This window comes from Notamacropus eugenii, chromosome 1 (assembly GCF_028372415.1).
Source record: "Notamacropus eugenii isolate mMacEug1 chromosome 1, mMacEug1.pri_v2, whole genome shotgun sequence".
NCBI lineage: Eukaryota > Metazoa > Chordata > Mammalia > Diprotodontia > Macropodidae > Notamacropus > Notamacropus eugenii.
This window is the reverse complement of record NC_092872.1, coordinates 538,195,328-538,217,155: the sequence shown is the minus strand read 5'-3', so window position 1 is coordinate 538,217,155 and position 21,828 is coordinate 538,195,328. Positions and strand designations below refer to the sequence as shown.

At 36.4% G+C, this 21,828-nt stretch overlaps 1 long non-coding RNA gene across 1 annotated transcript; it reads right to left on the bottom strand.

The window, feature by feature from the left end:
* Nucleotides 1-2,508: 2,508 nt before the first annotated feature.
* Nucleotides 2,509-20,982, bottom strand: LOC140520282 (uncharacterized). The gene is made up of 3 exons (XR_011972448.1): nt 14,004-20,982; nt 10,387-13,539; nt 2,509-3,858 (listed from the first exon to the last, which is right to left on the bottom strand). It is a non-coding gene; the product is annotated as an uncharacterized lncRNA (long non-coding RNA).
* Nucleotides 20,983-21,828: the final 846 nt, after the last annotated feature.

The window sequence follows — 21,828 nt, the reverse complement described above, 5'->3', positions numbered from 1 at the left end:
AATATGATACTAGAAATGTTAGATGTTTACTGTTTACATTCCTACATGGGAAAATGATACTTGCTCCTCTTAAAATCATTCACATTAGTAGAGCAGTTAGATGAAGTATACATAGAGGGCACAGGTGTGTGTGTGTGTGTGTGTGTGTGTGTGTGTGTGTGTGTGTGTGTGTTCATCCTTTGTTGCCAAAGAAGATCGTACCATCAGAGAAATAATGACATGACTTGCACTTGCCTTTGTTTTAAGTGGGGGAGGGTTGTGCAGGTCATCAGCCCCATTTGTCCTCCAGAGCCATCTGAATCCAGTGACCAGATATTCATCAGGGTGACTAGAGATGATAGAGGATGCACTGGAGACCTTGGACACTTTAGGCAAGGTCTTTGCAGGTACTCACTTAGGGTGAGGAAATGCCCGTTCATTGAATAGGTCTATTTAAGAAGTAGCCAGGGCATGGCCCCTTTAATAAGACCAAGGAAAGAAAGACATCAGGCTGGGAGGGAAACAGCAACAGTTACTATTGATAATCACTCTAAAGCTTGGAGGGTCCAGAAGAGCCCTTATGCAGGTGCCCATTGGTGTCTCAGCTTAAGAGTGCAGTTGGTTTAAGGTTTTGGGAAAAGAAAAAATAGGAAAGAAAGGAAAGAAAAGGAAAAGAATAGGAAGGGAAGGAAAGGGAGGGGAGGAGAAGGGAAAGGGAAGGGAAGGGAAGGGAAGGAAAGGAAAGGGAAGGGAAGGGAAGGGAAGGGAAGGGAAGGGAAGGGAAGGGAAGGGAAGGGAAGGGAAGGGAAGGGAAGGGAAGGGAAGGGAAGGGAAGGGAAGGGAAGGGAAGGGAAGGGAAGGGAAAGAAACTAGCCAGTAAAACCCAAGTCAACTGGGCATCTTTTGGCCACCCAAATACGGCTTCCTTTGGAGAAGAGAAGGAAGGGGAGGGGGAGGGAGACAGAAGAGGAGGAGAGTTGCCCAGTTAGCTGGGTCCCCATTCAGTGAACTACATCTGCTCACAGGTTTGTGCTTGTCCTTTGTTGCCAAATATGATCATGCCATTAGATAAATAATGACATGAATTTCACTTGACTTTGTTTTGAGTGAAGGAGGTCTGTGCAGGTCACCAGTCTCATTTCTCCTCCAAAGCCATCTGAATCCAGTGAGCAGATAATAATCATAAGGATGACTAGAGATGACCCAGGATCCACTGCGAGTCCTTGGGCCCTTTAGTCAAGGTCTTTGCAGGTACTCACTTATGAAGGCATGATATCTAAAAATAAGATTAGGGGGTGATTCAGGAATGTACTGGGAGAAAGAAAAAGGAAAAGGTAGAATGGGATAAATCATATCACACAAAAGAGGCAATTACAGTGGAGGAGAAAAGCAGGCAAGTTGAGGGGGAGTGAAGGAAGCATATTCTCATCAGAACTGTCTCAAAGAGGGAGTAATATACATACCCAATCTGTCTTACCCTCCAGGAAAGTTGGAGGGGAAGGGAATTAGAGATTCGAAGTGATAGAAGGGAGGGCAAATTGGGGGAGGGGGTAGTCACAAGTAAAACACGTTTGAGGAGAGACAGGATGAAAGGAGAAAGATGATAGAATAAATAATAGTGGAGGGAATATGATAGAAGAAAATATGGTTAGCAATAGTAACTGTGAAAAAAATTGATGTCAGTTTCTTTGATAAATATGATGTTTCTAAAACATATAGAAAACTGAGTCAAATTTATAAAAATAAAAAGCTTTCCTCAATTCATAAATAATGAAAAGGTATGAATAATTTTCAGATGTACTAATCAAAACTATTTATAGCCATATAAAAAAAAAGCTCTAATTTACTATTGCCTGGAGAAATGTGAATTAAAACAATTATGATCTACTATCACATACATATTGACTAATATTACAGAAAAGTAAAATGGCAAATGTTGGATGGAATGTGGGGAAAATAATACATTAATTTACTATTGGTGAAATTATGAATTGATTCAACCACTCTGTAAATCTATTTGGAATTATGCCCAAAGGGCTCTAAATCTATGCATACCCTTTGACCTAGCAATACTACTCCATGGCCTGTATCCCATAAGAGGGAGAAAACAAAAAGGAAGTGATTTATTTGTAGAAAAAATCTTTATAGCAGCTCCTTCTTGGTGGCAAGGAAATGGAAATTGAGGTACTGTTCATCAGTTGTGGAATGGCTGAACAAACTGTCTATGTGATTATGATGGAATATTATTATTGTGTTATAGGAAATGATGAGCAGTATACTCTCAGAAAAAAAAAAAAACCTGGAAAAGTTACCTGAACTGATGGAAAGGGAAATGCGCAGTATACAAATTGTCAGCAATATTGTAAGATGATCAGCTGTGAAAGACTTAGCTGTTCTTTCCCACATAATAATCCAAGACAACTCTGATGAATCAGTTATGATGAAACATGCTATCCATCCCCAGAGAAAGAACTGGTGGTGTCTGAATATCAGTTGAAATATGCTTTTCTTTAACTTTATTTTTCCTGAGGTTTTTGTTTTCGTTTTTGTTTTTTTACATTTTCTTTCACAACATGACTGATATGGAAATGCTATTCATGACTACACATATATAGCCCATATGAAGTTACTTGCCTTCTCAGTGCAAGGGAGTGGAGGTGGGAATGGAGGAAGAAATAGAAGTTGGAATTCAAAGTTTTAGAAATGAATTTCAAAATTGTTTTTTACGTGTAACTGGGGTAAAATAAAATGCTAAATTAATTCAAAAAAGAAAGAAATAAGTAAAAAGATAAAAACATAAGAGAACAAATACTGTGAAATAAACCTTTATAATTATAGACAATGCTTGTGGGTTTTTTTTTGTTTTTTATTCTTTTAATAATTACAGTTTTGTACTGTCTATTACTTAGGTTGATGCCATAAGACTAGAAAATGCTTTTATGAAATTAAATTCTGTGGATTAAAATATCCTAGTTACATTGTTAGAAATCGTTAGATTTTTTTTTTGTTCACCAGTAAGGATAATTTCTAGACTTGTTAAGATTTTTCAATGGTTGCCATTTGTTTAGTTTTCCTTTCTTTTGGCTTAACTCCTCAATTTTCACACATTTTATCTAGTCTAAATTTAGGTATGAAGTTAATGATCTGGAATGAGTTGTTATGTAATAGAGAACTGATAGTATCATTGATATAAATATATATATACCAAGTAGGAACAATTTATGGTGCTTCTGTTATTTATTTGATTCTTCAGAACAGTTACTTCAAACTGACTGCAGGGCCAGTGAGTGGTATTGCCAAGTCATAGGTTACTGTTCTTTTAGGACACCTGCCTAACTTTCTCCAGATTCAAAGCATACAAAATCTCAGTTTACATCATCTTGAATGGTAGACTTTGTCATTTAACTCATCACCTCTATTTATGATATAAACGAATAGATGGGTTTTGATATGGTTATTGTCATTGTTTTGTTGTCATTTTTCACTTTGTTCTAATTTACTTTTTTTTATCCTGCTAGTGTCTGTTTTTGTGCAATAACATGAATACTTGAGCAATGGAATACTTTTTATGTGGAAATTTTACTATATAAACAATCTTCATCTTGAATAATTCATATGTGCTTGTGTATATGGATTTTGTATATAATTCACATACACACATAATCCACATATGTGTACATCACTATAATGCAACAATACCTATGTAATCAGTGTGTATATATGTAGATACACAAACTCTAACCCCATTGTAAAGAAATACCTTTAATAATTCAGCATCAGTCAACATCAGTTAAGAGACACAAAGGTTTCCACCTTCTAAAACTCACAAGTTTCCTCTAAGGCAGGAAATGTCCATCTCTAGATCACTTTTTCAGTCACCTAGATTCAAATAAAGAAACACAAGGTGAAAGTATTGTTTAAGACTCAGACTCAGGTTCATCTGACTGCCCTAGAAACAATATGTGAGCAGTAATCATTTACTGGGGGAGAATGGGGCACCTTCAATAGAAGTCTTATAGAGAAATCATATCCTAGATGTGCTAGATGTGTTTTCTCTAGCAAACAAACGAGAAGAAGAGATACTATTTTTAATGTCTACTGCGTGGTCAGCTCTTCCTCTTCAATGGTCAGCAAGAGAATTTCTTCATAATCACAAAGCAAAAGTCCTTCAGCACTTAACCACAAGTGCACATTAAAGTTGCCAAGTGTACTGAGCATATGCTTCATGGGATTGTCTCTTGCTGGCTTTTCTCCTGAATGCTCCATGGGGAATATTATAATATAGTTCAAACTTTATTTCATATGAAATGGAGACAATAGTATATGCCTCACAGGACTGTGGGGGTCATATATGAAATAATTAATGAAGCATCATGTAAATATGAACTGCTTTATAAAACCCTTAATGAATTTTGGTTCAATATTGCAGAAAAATGATACTTTTATCATTCATTCAGTAGTCAAGAAAAAAAGCTATAGCATAGCCATAAAGAGAAAAATATTCAACAAAGATAAGCACTGAAGGCACCTTGACTGGATTGAGCTAAGGGAAGATTCCTTGCCAGAGGTAGAGTGTCAAGTGTCAGAGAGTACCTGGAATTCCTATTTTACATTTTGGTCAGCAGTTTAATCTTTTAGTCCTTTAAGCTAATCAAGTCTCAAGGATGGCTTTAACATCTTCAAAATATAGCCTGTCTGGTAGAGGTTAGGAAATTGTTTTAACCACATAAACAAGAAAGGAAGAGAAAAGACAGGGAAAATAAAGAATTTTACTGAAGAAAGGTTTTTTTGTTTTTTGTTTTTAACTGTTTGGTTATTTCATTCATATCCAACTCCTTGTTTTCTTGGCAAAGATACTAGAGTGGTTTGTCATTTCCTTCTCCACTTTAATTAATAGAGGAGGAGCTGAAGCAAATAGGATATGGTGACTTGCCCAGGGTCACACAACTACTTAGTGTCTGAGGCCATATTTGAGCTCATGAAAATAATTTTCCTGACTCTAAGCCCAGCACTCTTTCTACTCTGCCACTTAACCTTTTAAGGGCAGGTATAAGTAACAGGGATGGTGGGAGTTAATTTTGCCTATTAAAAAGACAAAGGAGAAGTGCAGCACCTGGGAAACAACTAGTATTTTGTTTGTTTCTTTGTTTTGGAACCAAGAAAAGGACAAAGAAGGAAAGTAGTAGAACAGTGTCAAATTGGTGAGAAGCTCACTTAAGTGTGTGAACACCATTAAGCTCATTCCATATAGCAGCTTCTATGAACTAATTATTCTTGCTACCTTCTAAACTCCATAGATCTCAGATGCAAAATAAAATGAAGTATTATGAACAGCTTCTAATTTCTTTGCCCTGGGGCATATGTTTCATGCCCCAGTTGTTCTACCTTAGTGGAAGCCTAGGGTAATGTTTACAGTGATTCCCTGTTAAATCCAGGATCAAATATGAAAATTATATGATTTTAAAGCCCATTATTACCTGGCTCCTTCTACGTTTCTAGGGTTCTAACAACTTATTTCCGTGTACTCTCTGACTCAATGGCAGTGGCCTTTTTCCTGTTTTTGTTTTTTTTTTTTTTTTCTAACAGGGCACTTTAGCTTCCAGAATTTGAATGTTTTCATAAGTTGTCCCTCAGGCCTGTAATGTTCTCCCTCCTCATGTCTGCCTCCCACCTTCCCTCCGTTCATTCAAGGTGAGAATGAAGTCTTAACCATCTTTACTATTTTTTCCCAGTCCTTCTTAATCTTTGTCCCTTTCCCTTGTGATTGTCTCCAATTTCTTCCCTCTGTGTGCGTGTGTGTGTGTGTGTGTGTGTGTGTGTGTGTGTGTATCTTGCTTATACTAGTAGTTTGCATATTTTTTCCCCAATTAGATTGTGAGCTACTTAAGAACAGGAAATTTTTTTCCTCTTTTTCCCTAATGCTTAGCAAACTGCCTGGCCCATGGAAGATGTTTAATAGACATTGTTGACTTCATTTGACTAGATTGATTTATTTTTCTGTACCATGGAATTATACTAAAAAGAATACTGAATAAGATCTCAGAAGACTTGAGTTCAAATCCTTTTTTACACACCATACCCTAGTTTTTCTCCTGAGTAGCTGAACGACAATGGAAAAATCACTTGCTTTAAAAATGAAAGGGTTGGACTAGATAATTGCAGAGGGTTTGTTTCTTTTTTTTCTCCACCTCTAACAATCTATTCTCTTTATGAAGTACATTTATCCATAGACTCGAATTTAGAGTAACTTTATTTTTTTGGTAATTCTACTTGTGTTCCTACTTTTACTTCCTGTTCTGGATCCAGGAATCAAATCAGTGTAGGATCAGCTCGCCTACCCTTTGACTCACCTGCTTCTTGCTTTTTTTGGCCACCACTCCCAAAAGTACATGTCTCCCTATTATTAAAATATACGGTTCTCAAGGAGGACTTTTATTTTTCTATTTGGGCAGCATTCTTGTAGGCTAGACATCTAATGCAGTAAGGCCATAAGATTTTTTCTCTTCTTCCTTTGTTCATTTGCTTCCTTCTATGTGTCAAATTTCTATTGGGCTAGCTTCTCTGTTAGATTAGCTAGGCAGCACAGGGGATAGAGTGCCAGGCTTGGAGGCAGGAAGACTCATCTTTTTGAGTTCAAGTCTGGCTTCAGACACTTACTGTGTGACCCTGGGGCAAGTCACTTAATCCTGTTTGCCTCAGTTTTCTGATACGTAAAATGAGCTAGAGAAGAGAATAGAAAATCATTTTAATAGCTTTGCCAAGTACACCCCAAATGGTACCATAAAGAATCAGATATGACTGAAACTACAAAACAGCAATAACAACAAAAAGTCTCTCATTTGGTTTTGTGCCTACTCCTCTCTGCAACTAGACTCTCAGCTACAACAGTTAATCTTCTCATAAATCCTGATTGTCTCTCTTATCTATTGGGATGGGTCAAACTCCTTGAATTTGATTCCTTCTCCCTCTCTCTCTCTCTCTCTCTCTCTCTCTCTCTCTCTCTCTCTCTCTCTCTCTCTCTCCCCCCCCCACCTCTGTATGTGCCTATCTGTCTGTCTGTCTGTTTGCCCCTCTCTCCATTTTTCTCTGTCTCTCATCTCATTACATTCTTGGCATATAGTAAGTACTTAGTAAATAACTGCTTTTCCCCTCATGCATACAAACCAGTTCAAATCCTCATGCTTCTCAAAGCTACATTACGTTGGTAAGAAAAAAAATCCATATGTAGTGAATGGGGGGAAAAAAAGAGAGGATATATTCACATAGATGAAATCCTAGAGGAAAATAGTTCCTTTTCCCTTTCCTAATAGCATATATCCTGAGCATTTGTTCCACAATATGGAGCTGAAGACTATAATAGTCCCTGCTGGGTAAAATATCCACTTGGAACATACATTAGTGGATACAAAACTGAGGAACAGAGACATTTGGCACTCACAGTTCATAGCCTGCAATAACATCAACAGAGTTTTCTGCAAAAGAAGAGCAATAGCAAAAACAAAACCAAAATGGTCTTTTCATCTCTTTAGCAGAATAATGAAGAAAAAAAGAACTGCCTTCCAAAGGGAGGTTGTTATGATGAGTGCAATAAATGACTGGTGTTCTATAGGGCTTTTTGCTCTTCTCTCTTCTTATCTCTGTTGTTATAAAGGTACCTCTGCACTCTTATTATAGATAGGTACCCAGAATTGGGGAAATGAAGGATACTACAAATTGGAAAATAAATGGGTATACACACATTTACCCAAAACCCTCAATTTCCTGAGCCACCTACCTCTACCGATTCTTCCCTTCTACCTATAATATATTTATTTCTTTACCATCAGCTCTCTTGTTTTTGTATCTGACTTTATGGAATTCTGCTATTGTACACAGTAAATTAAAAAAATAGTGGAGTAAACCACATGCAAATCGAATGACTGCTAGCAACAAAATGGGATGATTTTCATTAAAGTGTCCCCAAACACTTCCCGTGATAATTGTAACTTTTTAGATATATATTTTTGTATATATTCAATATGAAGTCATTTAGGCTAAGTATTCCTAGTGACCATAAACATATAAGCAATGACATGCAGCCTGTACTCTTGCACTACCCTGACTCAGTCTGATCCAGTATCGAGAACTCAAATGATCATGACTTCTTACTGAATAAGACTCCAACATGCCATATCTATTCCTGGGGTCTCCTATTATAAATATAAAACCTCACACACTTTCTGATCCCTATATGGGAATTCCCTTTTTACCGGGTATTTCACACTTGACACTGAGAATTGCTCTACCCCATCTTGGTCTGTCTAGGATTAACCTCCACTTCCTGCAACTAGCACCTGCTCTCAACTAAGCCCATGTTTAAGGTATAAAAGCTTCCTTCTCAGAAGGCATTCTGAGTATGTTCTCTCTTCTCCATCTCGGCTGCTATACATGTCTCCCTCCCCTAGCTGAGCGATTTTATTTGCCTCTGTGGCATTCAAACTCTGTCTTTATTGTCATATAGTGTGTATATGTTGTTATTGTTGTTTTTGCCTTTGTGCTGCAGTACTTGCTAATTAAGCTCATGCTTATAGTATCTTACCAAATACCAATTTCTAAAGAGTCTTTTATTTTTTTCTTCTAACTCAAGCTATGAGGCCAAACACAGCATTTTTTATCTTAGATATCTATCCCAGGCTAATCAGGCTATGTAAAATGTTCATAAAAAGCATTTTTGTATGAAATGTACAATCCAAATGAGATTATCATGAATAGGATACCATAATTATAGACTAGTACTTGATTTCTAAAAGTGATGAGAGTCCTAAAGAAATAAGAAATCATATGAAAGGTAAACTTTCAGGGAAGGTGGAAGAGGAGGAAAGTGGGAATATTGAGTTATAACTTAGAAGACTAGGCTCAGGGTGAATATTCCACCCCAGTAGGGTACTATGGTGGGAAAGAAGTACACAGAAATAAACACTTTATCCCACATGAAGTAGAAGAGGCACAGGGGGGAAAATGTACCTCTTTGATATGTTTGTCTGAAAGCAACCCCAAAGTCAACAATACTCACAGAAATTACAATTATTTTCCATAGTTTGTGAAATATGAAATTTTTTTGTATTCTTAATTGTACCGTATATGCACATTTTTCTCATCATGTTTTCATAAACATGGGCCTTCCAAATGGGCCTTCCATAATTGATATTTAGTAAAAAAAATATCTTGCTAACAAAAAGCTACAACATGGTATCACATTTCTTTTTCATCCAAATACAAACACACAATTTAGTATCATAAAATTCAATTATACTACTTGATCAAAAATCGATTACAATAATAATATACAACAAAAAAATTGTGTACTATATATAGTCATTAGGGGGAAGGGTTTTCTTTTTCTTCAGATTTGTAAATACCTTTGACACATTCATTGATGCTTCCCTCTTAGTTGTTGGTTGTTTTGGTCTCATTTAGCTATTACCCTGATAGCTGCCCAATAAGTCTGTCCTGTTTCTATTATCTCCACTTGTGTTTTGATTCCTATCTAGATTTTCATGCTTTGAAACTGGGCACAAATTCATCCCACTGTTAATCACTCTCAAAATCTGATGAGGTAAACAGCAAATATATTTTTTAAAGAAATTATTATGTACTAGGTACTGTATTAGAAGCTCAGAGTACAGAATTTTTTTAAAGACACCTCTATCATTTACCTTTCCCCAGCTCACTACAATAGAAATTTTGGAGAATTTTCCATTGAGTGAGATCTGGGGGACACATTCTCTCTCTCAGTAGAGGTGAACTGTCTTGCTCCCAAAAGGAGAGCCTCTTCAATCTGTATTATCTGGTATATATGCTTTCTCTGATTTCTGTTTTGCTATCGTAAAAATCACATCACCTAGAATAACTATTTAAGGAAGCAGAAAGATATAATTCTAGCCCAGTACCTCCTCTCTTTGGAGAGAGCATAAAGATGACTTCTGGTACCAACATCCTGTGTCCCTTCAAGCAGGAGTTAAATGTCCCTTAGGAGGAAGATGGTGGAAGGAAACACTAACAACATCTATATCTTAATCTCTGTGAGCCACACACAACATTTCTGGCTACATATGGAGGACTTCCATATGCCACATGCTGTTGTTATTTTACACTTCATTTATGTAGCATAATTTTGTGGGTTTTAAAGAAAAAATAAAAAAAAGTTCAATAATTTTGTAGTATTGATTAAAGTCAGGGATGTACTAGGAATCAGCTTCCCATAAATTACAGTGAAAATTGTTTACCATCTAAAGCCATCTAAACCTTCTAAAACACAACACTGAGAATTTAAAAAACAATTTTTGTTGTTGTTATTGTACACACACATGTGAAGACCACACACATAAACACTCACTCATCAAATGCTTCATAAAGTCATTTTAATACCTTTGCTTCACAGGCTTCACCATCTCTGCAAATCAGAGTTGAATTCTTAGATTCTTTCAGTCCCTAATATCCTGTGTATTGCCCCTTACTGAAGACTTTCAAGCATGATAGTTGATACTGATTGAGAAGAATGTCACTCATATCTGAATTGGCCGAAATGACATCTATGTTTCTTTTCAATTCTGAGATTCTGTGATTCTGTAAAATACGATAATATAAAAATGTGAACAATACCATTTAATTTTATGAAAATTATTAATTTCCAAGGATGGGAGAATAAGAATATGATTCTGATGTGCTGGTTTTTGTGAAAATGAGAAGGTGTCTTTCTTTTTCTTGTTCAAAGCAGTGAAAGCCAAAGGTTTGTTTCACAGAATTTGTACGCAGATTTACCATCCTTGAGAATCCCCTTGACTACTACAAGGTGTAGGTTCTTTTAAAAGCTGTTATTTGTTTTTCATAAATATTTTCAAATTTCATGAAACAAATTAGCATTTAAAAATATTTGCCATTGAAAAAACTGAGTAATAAATTTTTTTGCACTCTCCTAAGCCACCTTTTCCTTAAGAAAACAAGAAATTTAATATTTATTATAAAGGTGAAGTTAATAAAAAACATTTTCATATTAGCCATGTTGCAAAAAATATCACAAAATAAAACAATAAAATTGTTATTTCCAGATGAACTGTTATTTTTCCAAGCTCTATAAATAATCTTTTGGTCATTTCAATGGAAGAACACTTTATAAGTAAAATAATTGAGGTAGAATTGTCATTTTTTAATATTGACTTGGCCTACCCATGAGTTGTGAATATTTCTCCATTTTTTTATTTGTCTCTTTTTTGTGAAGTGTTTTGCAATTGTTTTCATGTAGTCACTGATTTTGTCTTTGCAGAAAGAATTCAAAATATTTTACATTGTCTGCAGTTATTTTATATTTTTTTATCATTCAATCAATCAACACAGATATATTAAGTTCTTATTACGTACCTGGAGCTGTATGTGCTAAATGCCAGGGATACAAATAAAAATATGCAAGACAGCTCCTGCCCTGGAACAGCTTATATTCTTTTTGCTTTTTTAATTTATTTACGTTTTCAACATTCATTTCCACAAAATTTTGAGTTCCAAATTTCCTCCCCATCTCTCCGCTCACCCCACTCTAAAACATCTTGAATTCTGATTGCCCCTTCTGTCAGCATGCCCTCCCTACTAACACCCCTCCCTTCCCTTATCCACATCTTCTCTCTTGTCCTCTAGGGAAAGATAAATTTCTATAACCAATTACCTATATTTCTTATTTCCTAGCTGTACACAAAAACAGTTCTCAACATTTGTTTCTAAAACTTTGAGTTCCGACTTCTCTTCCTTCCTCCCTCCTCACCCAACCTCACTGAGAAGGCAAGCAGTTCAATACAGACTGTATGTGTAGTTTTGCAAATGACTTCCACAGTAATCATGTTGTGTAAGACCAGCTACATTTCCCTCCATCCTATCCTTCCACCCATTTCTTCCATTCTCTTTTTTGACCTTGTCCCTCCCCAAAAGTGTTTACTTCTAATTGCTCCCTCCTCTCATTTGCCCTCCCTTCCATTATGCCCCCCCCCACATTGCTTATCCTCTTCTTCCCTACTTTACTGTAGTGTTAAGACGTTTTTCATACCAAACTGAGTGTGCATGTTATTCCTTCTTTGAGCCAAAGGTAATGAAAGTAAGCTTCACTTTTCCCCTCTCTCCTCCCCACTTTGTTCCCTCCATTGGAATAGCTGTTTCTTGACTTTTCTATGAGAAATAATTTGCCCCATTCCATTTCTCCTTTTCTCCTCCCAATATATTCTTCTCTCACCTCATGATTTTACCTTTTTGGATATGATCCCTTCTTAGTTCACTCACCCTATGTTCTCTTTCTCTGTCTCTCTCTGTCTCACTCTGTCTGTACATACATACATACAGGTGTGTGTGTGTGTGTGTGTGTGTGTGTGTGTGTGTGTTTGTGTGTGTGTGTGTGTAATCCCTCCATCTACCCAGATGCCGAGAAAAAGTTTCAAGAGTTAAAAATATTATCCTTCCATGTAGGAATGTAAACAGTTCAATTTTAATAAGTCCCTTCTGATTTCATTTCTCAGTTTACTTTTTCATGCTTCTCTTTGAAAGTCAAATTTTCCTTTCAACTCTTATCTTTTCTTCAAGAATGCTTGAAAGTCATCTGTTTCATTGAATGACCATTTTTTTTCCCTGAAGCATTATACACAGTGTTGTGGTGTAGGTGATTCTTGGTTTTAATCCTAGTTCCTTTAACTTCTGGAATATGATATTCCAAGTCCTTCAATCCCTTAATATAGAACCTGTTAGATCTTGTGTTATCCTGATTGCATTTCTACAGTACTTGAATTGTTTCTTTCTGGTTGCTTGTAATATTTTCTCTTGACCTGGGAACTCTGGAGTTGACTACAATATTCCTAGGAGTTTCTCTTTCCAGATCTCTTTCAGAAGGTGATCGGTGGATTCTTCCAATATTTATTTTGCCCTCTGGTTCTAGAATATCAGGGCAGTGTCCTTGATAATTTCATGAAAGATGATGTCTAGACTCTTTTTTTGATCAATGCTTTCAGGTAATCCCATAATTTTTAAATTGTCTCTACTGGATCTATTTTCCAGGTCAGTTGTTTTTCCAATGAGGTATTTCACATTATCTTCCATTTTTCATTCTTTTGGTTTTGTTTTGTAATTTCTTGGTTTCTCATAAAGTCATTAGGCTCCATCTGTTCCATTCTAATTTTTAAAATACTATTTTCTTCAGTGAGCTTTTGAACCTCCTTTTCCATTTGACAAGTTCTGTTTCTTAAAGCATTCTTCTCCTGATTGATTTTTTGAACCTCTTTTGCCCATTGAATTAGCCTATTTTTAAAGGTGTTATTTTCTTCAGTATTTTTTGGGTCTCCTTTAGCAAGCTGCTGACTCAGTTTTCATGATGTTCTTGCATCTCTCTCACTTCTCTTCCCATTTTTTCCTCCACTTCTCTTACTTGATTTTCAAAATCCTTTTTGAGGTCTTCCGTGGCCTAGGACCATTGCATATTTATTTTAGAAGTTTTGGATGCAGAAACTTTGACTTTTATGTCTTCCTCTGATGGTAAATATTGCTCTTCCTCATCTGAAAGGATAGGAGAGAATACCTGGTCACCACGAAAGTAACCTGTACTCCTTTTTTTTTTTCCATTTTATTGGGCATTTTCCCACCAGTTACTTTACTTTTGCATCCTTTATCAAGAGTAGGGTGTACTCTGGGGACATGTAAGTTCTCAGTTTCTCCAAGCTGGCAGAATCCAAGGAGAGGAGTTTATTCCTTGGCCAAGTTCCTGGCTGAGATTCAGATCAGCTGCTCAGTTCCTCCCGAAGCTTTAGATGGGGTCAGGGCAGGAATTCAGGGCTGAGGCTCAGATTAAAGGCTTAATTCCCCCAGGGGCTTTACACTGAGGCTTCAAAAATGCCTGCTGCAGCCACTGCCACCTAAGCTGCTGAGCCTTCTGCTGTGGCAGCTACTGCTACTGCCTGGGGCCAGGGCTAAAGGAGGACCCTCCTCCCTTGTGATGAAGATGGAAAAGCCCTCTTACTGACCTTTGAAACTGCCTCTGGTGTTTGTGAGTTGGCAGGTCTGATAACTTCCACTGCTACTGCTGGGGATTCGGTCCCCAGCCCCCCAGTCCTGGGGTCCTGCTCCTCCAAGCACTGGGTAGGCAAGGCAGGGTTGTGGTCTCTTCTGCATCTGGTGGGAAAGACATTTCCTGTTGGCCTTCCAGGTCATCCTGGCCTGGAAATCTCTTCCACTCCCTGGTTCTGTGCTTTCTGCTGCTATAGAATTTTTTAAGAGCCTTTTTTTTTACAGGTATTTTATGGACTGTGGGGGAAGAGTTAGAGTATGAGCATCTTTCTACTCTGTCATCTTGGCTCTGCCCCATTTGCAATTATTTTAAATGGCTTTCTTTTCCAAACTCTTCCTGCTCTGTTTTTTTGCTAGTGTATAGAAATGCTAAATGTTTATGCAGATATATTTTGTATCCTGCAACTTTGATAAAGCTGTTGATTATTTCAACCAGTTTTTTTTTTAATTGACACTCTAGAATTATCTAAGTATGCCATCATATCATTGGCAAAGAGTAATAGCTTTTTCTTCCTTGTTGTCTATTTTTGTTTCTTCAATTTCTTTTTTTTCTTATTGGAATAGCCAGCATTTTTTTTTTGGTGCAATATGAATAAAGGTAGTGATAACAGACATTCTTGACCTACTCGTGATCTTAGTGGAAAGGCTTCCAGATTGTCCACATTACAGATAAAATTTGCTGTTGGTTTTAGATAGATAATATTCATTGCTTTAATAAAGGGCAAGTAGGTTAGGGCAGCATCCCTATGCCTCAGGAACAGAACTAAATTTTCAAAGTTATTAAATAGACTTGAAAATGAGCAAAAAATAAATAAAATTTACTATAGAATGTTATTAAGACTGCAGGAAAAATCAAAGCACAAACTGAGAAGAGGAAAATAATGTCAGAACACCTACATGGAAAGCCTTAGAAATGTGAATTGGTCTTAATCCCCAAAAGGACTCCTAGAAAAGCTCAAAGAGGAAAAGGTGATACAAAAGCTCATTAAAGAAAATAATACCTTAAAATTAAGAATTGGACAAGTAAAAGCTAATGATTCCATGAGACTTGAAGAATCAATCAAATAAAATTAAAAGAATGAGAAAATAGAACCAAATGTAAAATATCTCATTGATCAAACAACTGACCAAGTTGTTTGAAAAGGTCTAGGAGAGAAAAGTTAAATATGGGTAAAAGAGACATCGAATGAATTCACCAGTTATCCTCTGAAAGAGATTCTAAAATGAAAAATTCCAGGAATATCATAGCCAAATTCCAGAACTCTCAGATGAATGAGGAAACACTGCCAGCAGCCAGAAAGAAACAATTCATACATCATGAAGCTACAGTTGAGATTTAGTAGCTTCATTATAAAAGATCAACTGACTTGGGATGTGATATTCTGGAAGCCAAAGCAGTTGGATTACAACCAAGAATCATCTACCTAGTGAAACTAAGCATAATGCTTGAGTCAAAGAATGGACATTTGAAAAAAGAGAGGACTTTAAAACATTCCTGATTTCTTGTGCTTTCCTCTTCTAAATTTATGCTTTTATCTTCTCTGTTCCCATAGTAAGAATTCTGTGGTCACTGTTCATTTCTGTTTTTTGATCAGGATGTTTGTCAAATTCCTGCCTTTTAAAGTTGAGTTGTCCTACTTGAGTGCAGGGGGCACTAACTCAAGCTTTTTGTGCTGGGATACTGGAACCTGGTCACTGGCTTTGTGTGCTGGGGCCAATTGTGCTGGCAGCTGGAGGCTATAGGGGTCTGGCAGCTTACCTGGTACTGAGCTGTGGTCAGCAACATTGGAGCTCTCAGGGTGGTGGTGGGGGTGCTGGCCCCTGGGGGATGCCTGCTTACCCAGGTTTTGCCCTCAAATGTTTGGATGCTGGAGGGTATCTGTAAGACTGGAGCTGTGCATCCTGGAGTTGTGCTTCCTAGAATTGTTCTGAAGCAGCAGGAAATTCTCCAGGCTGAAGAATGGTGGTTTTCTGAGCTGGTGTCTAATGGTTTCCCTGTCTGTGAGGAGGAACTCAGGGGTCGTGGTGTTGGCACATGCTTGTTCCACTTCCCTGGGACTCAGGATCTCCTCCTGATTTGCTGAGGTGGTACTCACTGGGATTTCTCCCATTCTGAATGGTTCCCCCTCCTCCAGAGTGAGACAAGTCTTTTCTGTTATTCCACCAAACTTCCTGGGCTGCAAGACTGTAGCACCCCATCTTTATGCAAGCTCTGATTTTCCAGAGTTTCTCCTGGGGCAATGTTTTCTGTGTTTTCAGAGGTTAATAAGGGAGGGTGGCAGTGAGTTACTTCCTAGTCTGCCATCTTGGCTCTCAGAAGCTCCATTATAATTTTTAAGGAATTACTATTTGTCCAATTCTTTTTACAGTATTCTGCTTCTCATCAACTTTTTGAACCTATTTTACTATTTGGTCTAGTCTATTTTTTAATTCTCTTTAACCAGCTGTTGACTCATTTTTCATGATATCCCTCTATTACACTCATTTCTCTTCCCAATTTGCCTTCTACTTCTCTTACCTAATTTTCAGAATTCTTTCTGAGCTCTTCCATATCCTGAGGCAAATTCACTACAAGCTCTATTCCACTGCTCCTCCTTGCCACCCAGAACCAAGTATGAGCAAAGTAACATAGTACTGCCTTATTGCCAGTGAAGAGAACCCTGTAATCTCTTTCTGATTAGTTTTTCTATCTTCTTACTGTCTGTGAGCTGAGAGCTTGGGAAAGAGCCACTGCTGCTACCACCCCCACAGTTGATTCAGTTCCTCCCAAGGACTGCTCCTGGTATGCTTGAGGCAGGGCTCTGTTGAGCCTCAGGCTGGACAGTACTTCTCTCTCATCCAGTTCCAACAGCCCTTTCCTACTTATCTTCTAAGTTGTCTTTGTTGTTTGCAGGTTGAGAAGTCTGGAAACCAGCACACCTGCTAGTGATTCAGCCCCTGAGGCTTATTCTTGGTTTGTTGGGATCCAGTCTGTGCTGGTGTGGCCTGTGCTGGACTTGGCTCCTCTCTCAGCTTGGTGCAACCAAGCTTTTGAGTCAACTTTCCAGATTGTCTTGGGCTAGGTATTTGTTTCACTTTGTCTTTGAATGTGTTCTCCTGCTCTAGAATTTGCTTAGAATCATTTTTACTGGTATTTGGAGAGGTTTGGGGGAGAGCTCTGGTGAGTTCCTGCTTTTACTCAATAACCTTGGCTCCACTCTTCAAATCTCCTATTCTCTTCATGGCTAGTTGACTAGAACCAGATACAGTAGGTCTACAGGTACTTCAAAGTTTCTTCAAAGAACCTCAATTACATGACAGCATTAAGCTCCATAACCTTTCCACATAGATAGACACTGTCAGAGACACTCTCTACAGACCCCATTTACTGTATCTTTGTGGCCTTGGGTAAGTCACTTCCACACTATGAACCTCAGTTTCCTCCTCTGTGAGATAAATCATTCAGACTAGATCAGAGAGGTTAAATTCATGGTCCCCACCACATATTCCAGTATAGCCCTAGGCAAACAGGCATGGTTAATAGCCAGAGATTCAGTATAGTCCTGGAGAAACACAGAAAGACCACGCTGGTTTCAGCACATGCTAGACACCAGCACTAGGACCCCAGTTCAGGACCAGGTAAACTGACAGGAGCCCCTAAGTTTCCAGCAGTGCCAACAATCTCCTATTCAACCTCCTAGTAATAGTAATAGATTGACTATCCCCTGTGGGCCTCAGGGCAACATTCCTGAAGCACCAGATAAACAACCAGAACCTGCAGCCCCCTGCATAAGAAGACTGAGGCAGTGTTCTTTGCACCCAGAGCTCAAATTTAAACAAAAGGGTAAGTGTCATAAAGATGAGCAATAAAACAACTTCCTTTCTCCCCCCAAACAGAATCTGATCATAGAAAATTATTATGATGACTGGGAAGACCAAGACACAAACTCAGAAGAAGACAACAATGTTGAAACACCTATGGGAAAACCCCAAAGAAAAATGGAAAGTTATCTTACCCAGAAAGAACTCATGGAAGAGATAAAGAAAGAGCTTAAATGTCATAAAAGAGAGGTAGAAGAAAAATTGGAAAAAGAAAGACTGATGTAAGAGAATTATGAAAAAAGAGTAACAGCTTGCAAAAAGAAAACAATTGCTTAAAAAGTGGAATTGCTACCCCTTCCAAAGAAAAAGGAGATACAAATATCCACTGAATAAAACAACTCCCTAAAATGTAGAGTTGGCCAAATGGAAAAGAAAGTACAAAAACTAACTGAGGAATGTAACTCCTTAAAAGTGAGAATTGAGCAAGTGGAAACTAATAACTCTATGAGACATCAAGAATCAATCAAACACATTCAAAAGTATTAAAAAAAAAACAGAAGAAAATGTAAAGTATCTCATTGGAAAAACAAATGACTGGAAAATAGATCCATGACAGACAATATCAGAATCACTGGCCTACTTGAAAGCCATAATCAAAAGGAGGATCTGGACAGCATCTTTCAAGAAATTATCATGGAAAACTGCCCTGATATCCTGGAACCAAAAGACAAAGTAGGTATTAAAAGAATACACCAATTATCTCAGAAATAAAAATTTCAAAATAAAAATTCCAACCATCATGTCAAGGAAAAAATACTGCAAATGATCAGAAAGAAACAATTCAAATATCAAAGACCCACAGTTAGGATTGTCCAGAACTTAGTAGCTGTAACATTAAAGTCAGAGGTTATTGAATACTATATTTCCTAAAGCAAAAGAACTAGACTACAACCAAGAATTACTTACTTGACAAAATGAATCATAGTACATCAAGGAAAATATATGGTCACTCAATGAAATAGGAAGATTTCAAGCTTTCATCAGGAGAAGAGAAGAATTGAACAACAACAACAAAATATCTCTAATGTCAAGATCCAGCAGAAGCCTAAAAAGCTAAAAGGGGAAAAAGACAACTTAAGGGATTCAATGGAGATGGACTATTTGCATCCCATCCTTGCATGAAAAGATGATATTAACAATTAAAAAATGTACCACCAGTAGTAAAGCTAGAAGAAATATACATAGATAGAGTATGGTTATAAGATTAATTTGAGTGAATATCAGAAAAAAGTAATGAAAGGATAAAAAGTAGGAGTACACTGGATGTGGAAGGATGGGAAGCATAGAAAGGGGTACATTATTGAAAATGAAGAGGCACAAAAAACATTACAATGGAGGAGGAAATGGAAGGGTGAATAATGGGTATCACTTGATCCTTACTCTCATTAGTATTGGCTCAAAGATGGAACAATACACACAGTCAGTTGAATATACAAATCTGTCTTATCCAACAGGGAAGTAGAAAGGAGAACACTAAAAAAAGAGGAGGAGGACTAATAACAATAATAGATCTAACTGGAAGGGAACTACATCTTACTAAAAGTTGCTGTAGACAAAGAAGTAACAAAAATATTAAACATATATGCAGCAGGTAAGATAGTATCCAACTTTCAAAGAAAAAGTTGAGTAAGTTACAGGTTTATTATCAAATAAGAGATAGAGAGTACTGCAAAATTTAAATAGATAATTTTTATCATGCTAAATTAAAAAAAATTTTTTTTGAACAAATAAAATCAATGCAACCAAGATTTGAAAGAAAGCAGAAAACTCGATAACAGTCTTTAGCACAAGTCTCCTTGATAAAGGAATCATTTCTCATATATATAGAGAGAACTGATTCAAATTTATCAGAATATAAACCATTTCTCAACTGATAAATGGTGAAAGGATGTGAACAGGCACTTTTCAGATGAAGAAATCAAAGTTATCTACAGGCATATGAAGAAGTGCTCTAAATCACTCTTTATTAGAGAAATGCAAATTAAAACAACTTTGAGGTACCGCATCAAACTTATCACACTGAATAATGTGACAAGAAAAAAAGGAAAATTATAAATGTTGAAGAGGATGAGGGAAAATTGAAACATTAGTGCACTATTGATGAAGTTATAAACTTCTCCAACCATTCTGGAGAGCAATTTGGAACTATGCCCAATGGGCAACCAAGCATTGATCCAGCAATAACACTACTAGGACTGTACCCCAAAGAATAAAAAAGGGAAAAGAACCTAGAAGTGTAAAAGTATTTATAGCAGCCATTTTTATGCTGGCAAAGAATTGAAAAGTGAGGGGATGCCCATCTGTTGGGGAATGGCTGAACAAACTGTCATACATGAGTGTAATGGAACACTGTGTTGCAATAAGAAATGCTGAGCAAGCAGATTTCAGAATAACCTGGAAATATTTGTACAAATTGATGAAAAGTGAAGTGATCGGAACCAGAAAAACATTGTAGGCAGTGTGAGCAACATTGTGTGATGATCAACTATGAATGACTCAACTTCTCTTAGCAACAAAATGTTCTAAGACAAGTCCAAAGGATTCTTGAAGAAAAATGCTATCCACATGCAGATAAAGAACTGATTCAACTCTGAATGCAAATGAAAGAATACTTTTTGCATTTACTTTATTCTTTTTATATGTTTTTTTTTTTATTTTATTATCTGTTTCTTCTTTCACAACTATGACTAGTAGGGAAATATGTTTTACTAATAGCACAGGCATGACCTAGATCAAAATGTCTATGATCTTATAAAGGTGGGAAGGAAAGGAGGGAGGAAGAAATATGTGGATCGCAAAATCATATAAAAATGAATGCTAAAAATTGTCTTGATCTGTAATTGGGAAAATACTATTAATTTGCAAAAATAAAAATAAAATCACTAGAGAACATATGAATAAATTTAGGTTTTCTTAAAATGATAAGTAGCATATTTCTAAAACTATCAGCAAGTATTTTCTGTAATCAGGATAATAAAAGCCTTCCCAATAAAATCTGAGGTGAACCAAGAATGTTCATTAACATCACTATCATTCAGTATTGTACTAGAAACATTAGTCCTCGCAATAAGAGAAAATAATATGAAATTATAATAGGCAATGAGGAAATAAAACTATCACTCTTTGCAAATGATATGATGATATTGTATATTTAGAGAAGCCTAAAGAATTGACTTAAAAATTGGAATAATTAACAACTCTAAAAAGGATAAAATAAACCCAAAGAAATTATCAGCATTTATATATATATATATATATATATATATATATATATATATATATATATACACACATACATACATACATATATATATAAATATATATATATATACACATACATACATACATACATACATACACACACACACACACACACATATATATATATATATATATATATATATATATATATATATATATATATATATATATATATATATATATATACACATGTATAATGCAAATAAAGTCCAGCAGCAATTGACACAAAGAGGAATTCCTTTTAAAATTAAAGTAGACAATATAAAATACTTGGGAATCTACTTGCCAATACAAATCCAGGAACTATATGGATACAATTACAAAACAGTTTTCAAGCAAATAAAAACCAATCTAAACACTTGGGGAAAAATAATTGTTCATATATAGACTGAGCCAATATAATAAAAAGGACAATTCTGCCTAAATTTACTTGTTTATTCAATGCCATACCAAACTGCCAAAAATGTTTTGTAGAATTAGAAAAATATCACCAAAAAATTCATCTGAAAGAACAAAAGATCAAGAAAAATAAGAGAATTAATGAAAACAAATATGAAAATAGGTGACCTACACATACCATCTCTCAAACTGTATTCTAAAGTGATAATCATCCAAACTACCTGATAACAGCTAAGAAATAGAGTGGTGGATCGATGAAAC